Raw genomic sequence first — 17,362 nt, 5'->3', positions numbered from 1 at the left:
TCCAGATGGAACTCACGTAAGCGAGGACCCAAGACAACGGGCATTGGTCAACGTCGATGGTCCGGTCCCGGGACTTACTCCGACGGCCCAACCTTGGCTTCGGCATCGTGGGTGCGCTACTATCAAAGGCCGCGTAGAGAGAGTGACCCCCGGTGACCTACCCTGCGGTGTACATAGGGGACTCACGTAAGGGGAACGCTTGTCTTGACGATCCCCCCTGGCTTCGGGAAAAATATCTTTTCGTCTATAAAGAATTAACATACTTGGGGCATCACATTTCGACAAATGAAGTTAAGCTCAACTCAATAACGATTGGGGTAATTAACACTTTAACATATTTCGCTGAGGAATGTCACAGTGTTTTAACTTAGTGCACCGTTACACGCACCAATGACCACCGTGGCGTCGCAGAAGAAACCAGTTATATGACCAACGTAGCAGTCAAAGTGTTAAACAATTTCCAGTACTTAAAACCCAAAAGAATGTTAAGCTATTTCCTGGTTGAATAAGGTATTCTAGATGCTTCGAAAATTGCTAAGATTGCCATGCCACATACTCATCTTCTGAAGAAGAAGGTACCTTTTAACTTGGATGAGAAGGCTCAAATTGTTTTTGAAGCATTGCGAAATATCAGATCTTCCGAAGCCCTGCTTCAATTCCCAAATTTGTTACAGCCCTTCTTAGTGACCATCGCTGCCTCAATTTCTGTCCTCAAAGCCGTTCTGGGCCATGGTCTCATTAGTAACGACATACCCGCAGCATATGTATTTCAAACCCTTAATCAGCCTAAAATCCATTATTTCACGATAAAAAAGAAAAGCATCTCCGTCCGTATTTGTATGGTCAACGATTCACCGTAGTCACTGTCCATCAGCCTCATGTTTGGACACATTATGTCAACGATCCAAATGTCGAAAATTATGAGGTGGCGCTCAAGATTGAAAGAATGCGGCTACTATGAATATTGTTTATAAACCCGGAAAAATCAATCCCAATGCCAACCCACTATCTAGAGTAGAACTCAATAATACCAAATTTAAATATAAATACCACTCCGAAATTCTTGTTATCCTCGCTCTCGTCCTCGTCCTCTAATCTTCGATGCATCCTTATAAAACGATTGTTGATGGCAACGATTTATGGATTGTGGATTCTGGAGGGAGAGAGGGCACTTACTTGGAATGAAAGCTAACATCCGTTTTTACAATATATGGACAAATTAAAGTATGCAACGTGGAAATAGAGCTGTACTCGATTAGCAATTCCGACCAGGACAAGTATTTCACTGCCGACGAATAAGAGTCAAATAGTAGTGGCAGGAGGCTGGGTCGTGTACACATCGTGGGATTAACTCGACTCAACAGTCGTCGAAATTTATACTTATATAACGTTATACGTTATAACGTACTGGTATATAATCTTATACTTTATATCGTAATACTATATAGCGAATGCATTACAGTATACGGTAATACTATGAAACGTATTACGTTATAAGGGAATACTGTATAACGTTATACGTAACAACGTAATACTATACATCGTTGCACGTTATAATGTACTACTATAGAACCTAATACGTTATACGATTATTTTATATATCGTTATACGTTATTACGCAATACTATATAACATTATACGTCATACCGTAACACTATATAACGCCATACGTTATAACGTGATACTATATAACGTCATACGTTATAAAGTAATACTACGCGACGTTACACGTTATTTGGTAATACTGTATAACGTTACACGTTATAACGGAATGCTATATGACGTAATACGTTATACCATCATTCCATATATCGTTATACGTTCTAATATAATACTGTATAACGTCATACGTTATAACGTAATACTATAAAGCCTTATACGTTAGAAGGTAATAATAGATAACGTCATACGTTATAACGTAATAATTTATGCGGTAATACTATGTAACGTAATTCCATGTATGGTAATACGTTATAACGTGATACAATATAGCGTAACACGTTATAACGAAATATTATATAACGTAATACTATATATCGTGATACTGCATACCGTAATACTATATAATGTCGTACGTCATGACGTAGTACTGTATAGCGTAATTATATATACCGTGATACTATATATCGGAATGAGTTATACCGTTACACCATATAACGTCATACTATATAACGTAATACCGTTATACCATATAACGTTACACTACATAATGTGATACGTTATATCGCCTCGTCATTTTTCCGCATAGCTGGACGAAGGAAAACAAAAGTCAAAAAGTCACAACTAGACAACGAACTTTCTAATTCGACAGCACCAAGCCGTCCAACAAGTGGGAGGATTAGCGTTGAGTATAATTGAGAATGCAAGAGGGTCGGGAGATCGAAAAGCTCAAGCGAGCGTAAAACTGGCCGATATAGTAAATGCGATGCTATCTGAGTACTACTTGCCGAATAAGAATCGAAACGCGATTGCTATGGCATACTCCTTACAATACTTGTGACCTAACGGTCTTGATACTCCGAAGCAAAACAACAACAGGATTTGAATTGTCCTGCTCACGAGCCGCTACAGGTAGATTGAGGATTCTATCTGACATCTCGCGAATTTTTAGCTTTCTGTTAACAAACCGAACGAAAGTTGGGAAAGTTGATGGTAATTGGAAATTCCGATCGATAGGTCGAAGATTTTTATGAATATAGTTAAAGAAATAATATCTAAATAAAGATTTGTTTCACCCTCTCAATTTTTTAACGAATTCTTCACATTGAATATTCTGTGCATTTTTTATATACTGACCAGTATCGAATATACAAATACGTGAAAATGATAATAGGTATATCCTCCTTATTGTAACAACCTATATACTATATTTTCAGAATTATGAATTTGAAGAATTGTATTATCCGGATATCGTCAATTTGCAGTATTATTTAAGAGCTCGTCGCGCAACTCCTATGACCACTTCAATGACCTATTATATCGCCCTAATCTCTTGCTGAAATTCTACCGGTTTGGTCGATCGAATTAATATTAACTTAGATAAAGGGCCTCGTTAGATTTATCGTGTTTTCGCTTAATTTGCAACGAGCCATAGATTGAACGCTGCACTCGTGAGACGAATTCGTGGTAATTGAGAACAATGGGCAGAGTAGAAGTTAATTAACTTACGAACGAATTTAGAATGAAAATCGTGGCAATTCCTAACTATCTTTTTAAAGGTAATAATAAATAAATTTGGACTACATAATTATGTAAAACTAATCGCGATAGCAGCCAATCAGCTCATATTATCATTTACTATACAATTCATAGCTGTATCATGACTACTAATTACGTATTGATGCAATTAGAAATTGTATATTAAATATTAATATGATTGTCCGGATCTCACCTAAAGGAGACCCACCTAAAACTCAAATTATCTAAACATTATTTTAGCTTCACAGCAATTTAAATGTAAATTTTGAATTTAAATTTTGAAACCCAAATTTGAATTTAAATTTGTATCAAATATAGAAAATTTGTTACGAATACCAAGATGAAGGACGTGACTAAAGTCATATGCATAACTTCTTTCCTTTTAAGGACCAACAATCTTTATGAAAAATAAAAATATAAATTTTATTATCAATAAAATGATTAATCCAAGTGCATCTACTAAGTTTTTATAAAGAATGAAATATATCGTAAATGAATTTTGATATGTACATAGCAAATTCGAACATTTATAAAATTACTTAAATGTTAAAAAGATTGTAAATAATAAAATCAAGAGAATTATTAAAGAAGAATCACTTCAAGTAACGAACAATCTTTACTATATTTCAAATAAGTTAATATTATGCAGAGTGTTATCAATTCGATTATTTATTTCACATGTTTGGATGCCCTAGATAATTTTTAAATTACATATATGTACATATGTTTGAAATATTTCATTAAAAGATTGTTTTTCTTTTTCTCGAAATACAATGCACCAAAATCTATTTAATAAAATCATTCATTAATTTCTTTCACGCTACTAACAATAACAAATAAACATATCATTTAGCAGTATTTTCTGTAACAGACGCTCTGGTACTTTAAGGGAGCTGTAAAAGAAATCAGTCCGATTGCCAGAAAGGTCATTTACTCGACATAAACCCGGATAACAAACCGCGAGTGAGATACCTTTGTATTTCGCAACACTAATTTTATTTACCAAATTCAATTATAAAATAGAGAACTCATAAAGAAAATCGCAATGTGTGTTTTGTCATATTTGCAACACTATTTTATTATTAAAAAAAAAAGAAAAAAAGAAAATACCCGGAAGCAAGCACAATAGTATGATATTTTAATGAATTAGAACTATTTACGCCACACTAACAAATATTGATCTATTCATTCGTGTTTAAATATACGCAACACTAATGTCAGAGATCCAGTGCAAACCTATTAATGGTTGACGATGAACTATCACATCTGTGATCCAGGTGCAGGAATACACTTCCACAACTTTAGTGGAAGAATTTGGGGCATTTCTTGAGCGCAACACTACTTAAAAACGCGATCATTAATTAACGCAACGCTATCAAAGTAATAAGAACAATCGCGATGGAAAATTAAGGAAACACTAGTTCGCAAAACTATACGGTTAACTGAAGTATAAAAACTAATTTTCTATGTGGGAGTTCGTAATACTAAAGTAAATGCAATCCTATTTCAAGGCAATACGCGAGAGGACTTGTAACTAGCAACTCTAATTCATAACGCGAAATTTGAAACTCGCAACTCTAATTCCAACCGTAATTAATTATTCGCAACACTAATAAAAAATCGCGATTTGCCCTGTATTATGGTGAAGCAATATGCGTCGACTGAAAAAGAAACTACAAACTCTAAAGCGAGCGTAGTGACAAAGTAGTAATAAGAATGACTTTCCATGTTCTGGATAATCCAGAGGATGAAAAACCATTAGTAGTTGCCCTCTTGAATGGCAGTTTGCCGGGTCTCTTTGGCTCATAGCCTCTTCCTTCTTCGGGCGCGATGCCCACTGAAACTTAAATCTAGGCTCGAGATTTCTAATCACAAGCCAAAAAATAACTTATAAAGGTAAAATAAAAGGATAAATCGGGGATGCTATTCCCAGTGCACATGAACGACCAGCGATCATAGCGACCGCTGTCCATTCGCATGTACGTGCTCGAGCAATAAACGTTCGTTTCGGAACCCACTCCGTTCTCTCGCGATCACGATCGCGATATTCGAAAAATCGATAGGCAAAGGTAGGCATACAAAAAACCGATAGGCATACAAATGGTATGCTCCATTCGTAATTGCCTGCTTCACCGCCAATTTTTCAAATCAAATATCCTGAAACAGGTTGGACACACGAAAACGCGCCTACCCGACGAGAGACTGTGCCAACCTGCCCGGCCCTACCTACTTATGGTTAACTCTCATACCAGAAAATATGCTACCTATCCTACCCGGAAACCTACATTTAAAATTTAAAAAATAGCAAAACAAGCACACCAACACTTTCACTCCACGGTTCTCACATATAACCTGGGGCGCAAAGGCCTACACTAGACAGACGTCCCGGGACGCCTCCAACACCCGAGTTTGACATACAACTTTCACTCTAAAGTACGTACCATTTTCCTGAAATCGATTGACGATGGTTAGCGACCATTGCGTAAAAATATTCCGTATATTTCAACTTTAATTATCCAAATATATTTGTAAATGAAATGTATTGTAATGAAATCAAATTGTAATGAAATACTTATAATCGTATATAATCATGTATATGTTTGTCGGGTTTACATTAGAATTAGGGTTAGGGGCGTGAAACGAATCTTCCTTTGGGTTACACGTTGTCGTTATGCAATAGAGAAGACATTGACTAGTGCAAATACGATTATTATAGAACCGGACAAGTAACCGTGGTAGTTAGGTACTCGAGAAACTAATGACAATGATCCTAGGTTCAATAACGAATCCGCGGTCGACGGGATGATAGATGAACGTACTCACAAAATCCAAGTCGGATGCGTAATATTCACTGGTCGTAAAGGGTTACTCCTTTCATCAGTGAGATCGCGAGCGAGAATGCCTTTCCCGTCCCGATGATGCCACAGAGGAAAACTATATTGGGGTGTGTCTAAGGACACGAGATCATCGGATTCGTCGAGAAAAGCCTTCGTTCAGAAAGTAAGGGAAATTGGCGTTACTGCTAATTGGTCAATCTCCATATCGGTGGTTAGAAAAAGATGCTAGCCGCCCTCGAGGGAAAGTTGCTAGTGGGAGACGTCGCTCGTTGAAAAATAGGTCTCCCCTATTTTCCCGTAGTTGGGACAAAGACTGTTTGTCTGTTTGAAGGACTTTAGTTGACTAAATCTTAAGATTTATAACTGTTGAAGTGGTTACCACTTCTAAGAAAACTCTACATCTGGTCTTTTTTAGTTTTCTCAAGCACTGAAGCCATCGACAGCGCGTAGACAAAAGACTGCGACGAAGTCAGGCCATAAACAGTAGACAGGCGACGTTGGCTTCGGGGTTTTCAGTTATTAGGTAACACAGCTAGCGTGCGGATCTGGACCAGCTCAAATTGTATTTTTACTTATTACATTTCTATTTAAATATATTTTCTACCTTACAATTTATCCACGTGTTTTCTCTGTTTACACACCGAATAACCTCAACAGGTTATGGGCCCAGGGCTGTAAATTGCAAGGTAGCAACGTGAAGTGAATAAATTGTTAAAGTGTTGTGCTTAGTAAAATAAGGGATAGTGCTAAAATGGAATCAGCAAGTTTTTATGGTAACCCAGTAACGTACGTAGCGGAAAAATTACCGGTGGATTTTAACGAAGCGATGAGATCCGAAAAGAAAGAGTTATGGGAAACAGCTATGAATGATGAAATGAAATCGCACCATGAAAATAAGACGTGGATACTTGTAGAAAAACCTAAAGATCAGAACGATACAAAGCGCGACTTGTAATAAAAGGGTGTTCACAGAAAGAAGGCATAGATTATAAGGAAACATATAGTCCCGTTGCTCGGTTTGACACAATTAGATTAATGCTCAGTATTGCAGCCAAAAATAATTTACACCTCGGACAGTTCGACATTAAAACCGCATTCTTATATGGAAGTCTGAAAGAAGATATTTATATGAAACAACCTAAAGGTTATGATGATGGTACAAATCGGGTTTGTAAATTGCTAAAAAGCCTATATGGCTTAAAGCAGTCTCCAAGATGTTGAACGGAACGTTTCACAAAATTTATCTCGAACTTAAAATTTTATCAGAGTAACGCAGATCCTTGTTTTTATATTTATACAGAAGACGACAAATTAATGTTGATGACCATATACGTAGACGATGGACTGGTAGCAGCTTCAGACGAATCTTTAATTGATAAATTCTTCGATGATTTAAATAAAGAATTCAAAATTACGAGTTCGAAAGAAGTAAAGAGTTTTCTTGGACTTGAAATTAATAGATTAGAAGATGGTTCAATATTCATTCATCAGAGTAGGTATATCGAAAACATATTGGAAAAATTTAATATGAATGAGGCAAACAGTGTTTCTACACCTATCGAGACTAATTGGAACGAAAGTAACATAGGCGATAATGATTGTAACGCACCATACAGAGAAGCCGTAGGGAACTTAATGTTTTTACAAACCGTAAGTAGGCCAGATATTAGTTTTGCAATAAATATAGCGGCGAGACACTTAGAGAATCCAAACCAGTATCAATGGAAATTAGTCAAACGAATTTTGCGCTACATAAAAGGGACCGCAGACATGGGACTCTTATATACAAAAGCAGGCAGTCTCGAAACCTTTAGCGACGCTGACTATGCAGGCGACAAAGAAACAAGAAAGTCGACATCAGGCGTTGTATGTAAGTATGCGAATGCGGCCATCACATGGCAATGTAAGCGACAACAATGTATAGCTCTATCTACGACCGAAGCTGAATATGTCAGTGCAGCCTCAGGAGCGAAAGAAATTATGTGGCTAAAGAAAATATTTCTTGAATGTAAATTAGAGATCCTTAAGTATATGCTATGTGTAGACAATACTAGTGCCATGAAATTAATTAAGAATCCAGAATTCCATCAAAGAAGTAAGCATATTGACGTAAGATATCATTTCTTGCGAGATTTATACAATAGAGGCGAAATTGATATAACGTATGTAACAAGCGAAGAGCAGTTGGCAGATATATGTACAAAGGCGTTGCCAAAACCGAGATTTGAATATTTAAGGAAAAAGTTAGGTTTGAAAAGTAAAAAAGATATTAAGAGGTAATTGTTTGTAAACATGTAGAGTTTTTAGGGAGGGTGTCGAAGTGATTATTACTTCTCAAAAAAAAAAAAAGAGGAAAAACTCTACATGATCTGTTTAGTCTTCTAGTTTTTTTTTGTGTAATAAATTAATTTGTATGGAAAAGAAAAAGGCGGCTGGCAAATGTACTTGAGAAGGCATTGACAAATTAATTTTCAGATATTTACGACAAGAGTTGGAAAATATTAAGAGATAATTTGTAAATTTGAGATAATTGTTTGTAGGGATGTAGAGTTTTAGGGAGGGTGTTGAAGTGGTTACCACTTCTAAGAAAACTCTACATCTGGTCTTTTTTAGTTTTCTCAAGCACTGAAGCCATCGACAGCGCGTAGACAAAAGACTGCGACGAAGTCAGGCCATAAACAGTAGACAGGCGACGTTGGCTTCGGGGTTTTCAGTTATTAGGTAACACAGCTAGCGTGCGGATCTGGACCAGCTCAAATTGTATTTTTACTTATTACACTTCTATTTAAATATATTTTCTACCTTACAATTTATCCACGTGTTTTCTCTGTTTACACACCGAATAACCTCAACAATAACGGGCCCTCGAGCTAGCCGAACATGTACTGCGGAGACGCATCGACATCTGGCAATCATCTTATTCGAAGAATGGAGTCTGCGTGTGGCGAGCCACGGGACAGAAACCGTTGGAATGTTTACTGTCGCGTGTCGCCACGAATATTTCTTTTAAGGGGAGCTATAGAATTACTCCATACCTTTGTTAGACAAAGCGTTCATCCCGTAACCGCGGCTACGTTCGGCGACTGACTGTCGCCTCGAGCCCAAGCTCATTATCACAACTCTCGAACAATTACAATCGGATTGAATAACTACAATTGTTCAATTACAGACTCCGGTGTTCTTTCATCTCCGACACGGCCATCCTGACTATCACACGTCCTCGTGTGTAACTAAAATATCGTGCTTTCTTACATTAGATTCGATGCACCTGACATTATTTACGATTTAACTAAATGTCCAAGTAAGTCAAGGGTCCAGTGCAATAACAAAATTTCGTTTGGAGGCTTGACAACACAAAACTAAAAGAGAACAAGAATTTGTAGCGTTATAATTTGTATTCAAAGTGCTAGTTGCGTTCTGTGAGTCGCCAGACCGTAATGACACGACAGATCATGTTCGATTTCGTACACTGATGAATCTCAGTTGGTTGGATCATATTGCAACGTTGGGTGTATCACTGTGGGTATATTGCAGATGCATGAAACATCACAGTGGATATATTGCAGACGCGCAAAGCGTCACTGTGGGTATATTACAGATGTATGAGACATCACAGTGGATATATTGCAGATACGCAAAACGTCACTGTGGGTATATTACAGATGTATGAGACATCACAGTGGATATATTGCAGATACGCAAACGTCACTGTGGATATATTACAGATGTATGAGACATCACAGTGGATATATTGCAGATACGCAAACGTCACTGTGGGTATATACTACGACCACAACGTGGTGTTAATGATCCTCTGAGGTCAGTGCACATGCATCGTTATTATCACCATCGTTGTCATCACCGCAGACGTCCATCTCAGCAGGGGCGCAACTTTCTAGCATTTCTCTCAGTCTGTCATGTCCGTCTTTATATGATTGTTTGTCGTCTAAGGTTTTTACAGTATATCTATCTCCTTCCAAAATCTTTGCTATCTCGAATGGACCCCTGAATTTCGGATCTAACTTCGTCTGGTTTCTTTCCTCGTTTTTGCATAATACAAAATCACCAAGGTTAAACCTAACTACCTTAGCTTTAGTTCTGTCAACTCCACCTTTATCGTACCTAGCACTAATTTCTATATCCTCTATTGCCCGCTGTCTTACATAAGAGATATCTGCTTCTTTTTCTTCGATATTATCGGGTATCAACGAGTCGTAAGGTCTTTGCTGTTCCACCAATTAATAGTTCCAATGGGCTCGATTTAGTCACGCGGTTGGTGGTGCAATTCGGAGCCAGCTGTATTTTGCCAATCGCGTCTAGCCACGATCGCCCGGTCGTTTCTATGATTGTGAACATAATTTTGAACGTACCCATAATACGCTCTACCTGACCGTTGGCCCTACTCGCACCGGTTGAGATTAAGTGGAGTTTTAGTGTTTACCTTGCCAGAAATCTTGGAATTCTTTACCCGTTAGGACACCTCTCTTGGTCCGCTATTATCCGGCAAGGACTGCCGAATAAAAATATTGTACTTAAGTGCTTTAACGGTACTAAGGAAGTCTACTTTGCGAGTATGATGCAGATATGCGAATTTAGTGAAGACGTCGACCAAAACAATGACATACTCTTTCGAACCACTTTTACCGCTTAGTTTGCCCGTTATGTCCACGTGAACTGTATACCAAGGTATGCTTTTCATAACTTATTCATTTTTCTTCCTTTAGGAGAGACATTTATTCTTCCGTGTTACGTCGGGCGACACTCTACCTAGACCAGGCCACACACCGCGGGCCAGACGGGAACCAGATATCCGCTCGTCCTTACTGCGTCAGTTCTGCCCGAGCATCCGAGCTAAACGGGCGTGTGAAACAGTGCTCCGGAGAAAGTGCGGCAAGTGGGGAAGAGAAAACTACGAACGGTTACGCCTATAGCCAAACAGTGAAAACCCGTGTCCTATATCAAGAAGACTAGCAAACCAACTATGGAAAATATTCCACCGATAAGAATTATAAACAAACAAGAACAACATTACATACACAAAACTACAGATACATTAAAAACAAGTCAACCAACAAACCAAGGACAGGGCTGCTCAGCCACAATAGAAGTCGACATGGAAAACAACAAAGCAACAACTCAACAGGACGAACCAGAACGAAAGCTGGAAGGTAGTCAGCTACAACAAAAAAAAAAAGAAAAATAACAGCCAACCCAGATATGGAAAAGCAGCGATGGCTGCAAGAATTACCGCTAAGAAACTCCTTCAGCTCGCTAACAGAAGAATCAGACGACGACCCAACAAGCAACACCACAACCCAATCAACACACATCACAAAACCACCACCAATATTTGTTGAGGCGCAAATAATAGACCCGCTTATCGATCCACTTAACAATATTGTTGGAAAGGATAGTTACACAATAAAACAAACAAAACTAGAACAAATAAAAATCCAAACAAACACACCAGAAAATTACAGAATAGTTATAAAAGAATTAAGGGGGAAAATACCATATACCACACGTACCAGCTCAAAACGGAAAGGAGCTACAAAGTAGTTATAAGAGGACTGCACCCAAAAATCAACACAAAAAAACTAAGTGACGAATTAACAAAGATGGGCCACCAAACAAGAACTATAAACAATATTACAAGGTACGATACAAAGCAACCACTACCGCTATTGTTAATATAATTAGAACCTGAAAATAACAACAAGGAAATTTTCGATATTAAAAAAATCTTAAACACACTAATCACAGTCGAGCCACCCAGGCACAAAAAAGACATACCACAATGCATGAGGTGTCAACAATATGGACACACTAAAAATTACTGCAACAGGAACCCGGCGTGTGTCAAATGCGCAGGAAAGCACCTAACAGCGAACTGCCCATACACGGGGAAAATAAATGATGTAAAATGTTACAATTGCGGTGGAAATCACCCAGCTAGTTACAAATGCTGTTTAGCAAGAAAACAACTTCAAGGTAAACTTTTTCCGCCGCCTCGTAACAGGACACACAACAATCTCCACACGCAACAGGACAACACACAACCTACGTCAACACCAAAAACACAGCACGCAAGGAACAATAACCACACTAACACCAACACCGCTAGAAACCGAAGCTATGCGCAAGTAGTCAACCGGTCGTCACCCTTAGACAATCAAGAACAGAACAACCACAGCAACGACGCTACAGAAATCAAAGAGTTAATAAAACATTCCATAAAAAACACCGAAATACTCACAAAAATGATAAGCGACCAAAACGAACTCCTCAGACAGCAAACACAGCAGATAACAGTCATGTTACAATTACTTACTAACATGATGAGCAAAAAATAAAAATAGACACGCTTAAAACAGCAGCCTGGAACTCTCACGGCCTACAACAAAGGGCCCTAGAAACAAAAACATTCCTGTACAACAATAATATCGACACACTATTCGTATCAGAAACACACTTCACTACAAAAAGTTACATAAAAATACCGTACTACACCATATATGATACCAAGCATCCCTCAGGAAAAGCACACGGAGGGATCGCAGTAGCAATAAAAAACGACATTAAACATCACTTACACAGCCAAGTTAGTAACGGACATATACAAGCAACCACCGTTACTGTACAAACTAGCAGCAACCATTTACAGTTGTCAGCAGTATATGTACCGCCGCGACACAAAATTGCATCACAAATGTGGGAAGAGTATTTTCAACACTTAGGTAACAAGTATATCGCAGTTGGAGACTACAACATAAAGCACACACTATGGAGATCAAGAATCACCACACCACGAGGTAGAACCTTGGAAAACTACATTATAAACAATAACCTCAATATATCATCCACGGGAAAACCGACATACTGGCCGACAGACCTGAGCAAAATACCTGATCTACTTGATTTTGCAGTTACAAAGGGACTAAACGCAAATAAACTAAACATAGCACCCAGCCCCGAGCTTACCTCCGACCATGCGCTTATAATAATTACATACAGAAACAAACCAATACTTTACAGCAGCACAGAGAAGCCATGCATTACAACGACCATATGGCAAATATTCAAAGAAATAATAGAGAGCAAAATCAGCTGCAACATCCCACTGAAAACACCTGAACACATCGACCAAGCAGTAACAACACTCACAGAAACTATCCAAGAAGCAGCAAGGGCAACCACTATACCGGAAACAATCAACAGACAAACAAAAACAGTTCCACTAGACATCCTCGGAAAAATTAGAGAAAAAAGAAAAGCGAAAGCAAAATGGCAAAAACACAGAACAAAAGAAAACAGAAAACACCTAAACAAACTCACAAAAGAAATAAAAAACAAAATAAAAGAGCACAACAACAACGACTTCACAAAGTTCATCGAGTCACTATCTGCTCACGAGAACCTCAACTACTCCCTATGGAAAGCCACAAGAAAAATAAAGAAGATAATAAAAATGGTACCAGCAATCAGAAGAGCAGATAACACATGGGCAATAAGCAACGAAGAGCAAGCTGAAGAATTTTCCAACCACCTATGCAACACATTCACCCCACACAACATCAACAACAGCAACCACAATAGTCATACGGACGAGGATGCGCTAACTACTAGTACACCAACTGACAATCACTACACCATACCCAAAGCAACAGCACAAGAAATCAGAAACATAATTGAGAAAACAAAAAACAATAAAGCATCAGGAATCGACCTAATTAACGGCAAAATCCTGAAAAACATTCCTCCAAAAGCGATAAGACAAATCACAATAATAGTAAACGCAATACTAAGAATACAATACTTTCCAAAAGCTTGGAAACTGGCACAAATCATAATGATACCCAAACCAGGCAAGGACCCACATGAAACCAAATCTTACCGACCAATCTCACTACTTCCGGTGTTCTCTAAGATACTAGAGAAAATAATCTACGACCGGATAAAACCCATAATAGACAAGAACCATCTAATACCGGATCACCAATTCGGATTCAGAAACAAACACTCCACATTAGAACAAACGCACAGACTCGTCAATGAAATCCTACAGGCGCTGGAAACAAAGCAATACTGTACAGCTCTCTTTATGGACATAGAGAAAGCATTCGATAAAATAAACCACACTAGCCTACTTCAATCAATCAGGAAACAGTTCCCGGGGCAGATATACCAACTAATCAAATCATACCTAAGCAGCAGAAGCTTCATAGTAAAAATCAAAAACACACACTCGGAAGCTAAAGAAATCAAGGCAGGAGTTCCGCAAGGTAGTGTCTTAGGACCAATTTTATACACATTATACACGGCCAACATACCAACAACTAACAATAGCAAAATACTGACATTCGCGGATGACACAGCTGTACTAGTCAGGCACACTAACCCTGCAACAGCAGTTACATTACTACAAGAACATATCACAGAAATAAAGAAGTGGCTACAAGTTAACCAAATTAAAGCAAATCCCAAAGTAAATGCAACCATATTATTTCTTAACGGCACGCACATAATACAAACAAGGCAAGTCAAATACCCAGGACTCCACATAGATACACAACTCACATGGAAACAGCATACTAAATCAATAATATACAAAATACAGATAACAAGGAGACAAATGCATTGACTAACAAGTCGAAAATCCAAACTCAGTATAGAAAATAAATTAAAAATATACAAAATGATCATAAAACCAATCTGGACGTACGGAATACCACTATGGGGAACAGCAGCAATGAGCCATATAACCAAAATAGAGACAATGCAAGCTAAAATTCTTAGAACAATAGTAAACGCCCCATGGTACGTTAGAAACGAGGGCATTCGGAAAGACCTGGGAATACCAACGGTCAAAGAGGAGATTAGCAGATGTGCAAGAAGGTACAGAAGAAGAATAGCAACTGACCCGAACCGGCTGGCAGCGGAAACGATCAACACATCAAGCATAGAAAGAAGACTAAAAAGGAAACACCCCACAAATATCACAAAGGATATAATCTAACAAATACGAAGATACCCTGCTGGGGGTAGCCACCCACATGATAATCAAACAGCCAACAAAATTCTACCAAATGTCCAAATGGGGCAAATTGTGAATGTAAACAACTAAATAAAAAAAAATTTCTAGTTGATGGTACAACAAAAACGTAGCTTCAATCTTCTAATTAATGTTGCTTGTACAAAGCGTTTCGAATCAAAGTGCTGTATACAATGGTACCAGTTCACCCTATTTCGAGTCCCGAATATACAAAGAGATAATTTTAACTTCATGTCGCGTCTTTTAATTAACGCGAGTCACAACGTTTCGAATGCGAGAGTGTTGGTTCGTACAGCAACAAAGGTTGTACGAATGTCGTAGTTTACACGGGGAAAGAATTTACATTATTTTCTGGAAAATGTAATTTATTCAAGAATACCTACACTTTTAAAAACAGTACATATCGTACTACTAAATTCTACAAATTTCTCGAGCAATCTATTGAGTTTACCAGCTTTCTAATTTTTAGAAAATACAAACGTTAGCTCTTATAACTGCTCAACTGTTCGTTTCGTTGTACGGCAGAACCGGTGAAAGCTCTTAAAAATAGTTCATTTTCCCGCCGTGGAACAACCAATTTATTCGATTACGCGCTGCAACTATTCTGTGATATAAACGTCAATTCTTATTTCTTTATAGAAATTCTAATACGACAATTTTAATTCGCGCTTTCATAGCGATACATATCGTTCTTGGTCTCATGTTCCTCTCGATTATCGTATTGTACGACCGACACTGTGATGGAAATTGAAATATTTATTTACTGAATATTTAACGTAATAGTTTAATTGTACATTACAAAGCAATATCGTTCCCGTACAATTATTATTCGACGTTATTAATCGATAGCTGGGTAAGTAAATATATCATCTCATAATGAAAATTGTTATTACGATCCATATTTCAATTAGTCATCTGTCAAATATGAAACTTATCATATAATCATTCCACGTGTGATAAACGAAATGAATTTTTTTTTAATCTCAATATCAGATTCATTATTAGTGCTGCGCCGGGCGATTCTCTGCCTGGCCCAGGTCACACACCGCGGGCCAGACGGACACCAGATGTCCGCTCTTCCGTACGGCGTACCCTCAATAGCCTTAAGCACCCGTCATAAACCCGAGTCACTTGCCTACTAAGGTCCTTCAGACCCAACAAATGTCTTTTCTAAATCAGTTTCCAAAGACTATTGTTTACTACGGCTTGACACGGGAAAGTTAGTTTTTCTCACGTACGATGCTTCCTACTAGCAACTTTCTATCGAGGGCGGTTAAGACCCTTCCTAGTCCACCAACCTTCGTTTGTCCAATCCGAGGCAATGTATACTGCCCTCACTTCCTGACCTAAAATGGTATGAACAAATCCGATGATCCCGTGCGCTAGACACACCCATCACTAGCTTTCCTCCGACACAGCATCGTCACTCAACTTCACTTCTTCTACATCGTTGGAAAAGTCAACTACTAAGTCTAACGCTAATGCCTATCGGGGCAGTCTAAGCATAACGCGAGAGTCGGGCTCGGTATTGTCGAGCATACATTTCCTCTCCTAAATATCTTATAGTGCTACGTCCACTAATACATTAAATCCAATTATAAGAGCCCTGCTCTAACGTACATATCTATCTTATCTTCGTGCGATAAGTGATTATCTATCTATCTATGCTCATCAGTGTAATCTAAGTGTTGGAAATATATAATTTATAATTCTGTGAATCACAGTGTTATACAAACTCAATCACCCCTATTATCTCAACGGAAATCAGGGGATCGATCAAGTCGTGGTGTCGATTGTTATAATCGTAACGGGAATTTACGACTCCCGTTGACGTCTCTCCTAGCGACTACGTCTCCCCGCGATTGGTCGAACAAACAATTAGGTTTGTTCATTTTTTAATGGATGTTATAATTATTATACTGAGCGGACGTTTAAACGAATAATTATAGCGAATAAACATTGCAATAAAAGAAAAATGACGAATATCAGGCCAATTAAGAAAAGAAATTGCAACATTTACTTACCCTCGCTTCATTTATTTTCTAACTTCTTCAAACATTTAGGCTGACCAAAAACAATTTACAAAATATAAAGATCCGCAAACGCGCACGTCGAACGAAAAACTCCCTTTAACAAAAAATTTTACAATAATGAAATAGGGTAGTGATTAACGTACTTGATAAAATACACACACACACACGCACACGCACACGCACACGCACACACACACACACACACACGGAAACATATACGTATATGAAAGCACATAAATATA

Source organism: Bombus bifarius, unplaced genomic scaffold (genome assembly GCF_011952205.1).
Source record: "Bombus bifarius isolate JDL3187 unplaced genomic scaffold, Bbif_JDL3187 scf7180000008192, whole genome shotgun sequence".
Taxonomy (NCBI): Eukaryota; Metazoa; Arthropoda; class Insecta; order Hymenoptera; family Apidae; genus Bombus; species Bombus bifarius.
Note: the sequence above shows the minus strand (reverse complement) of the source record.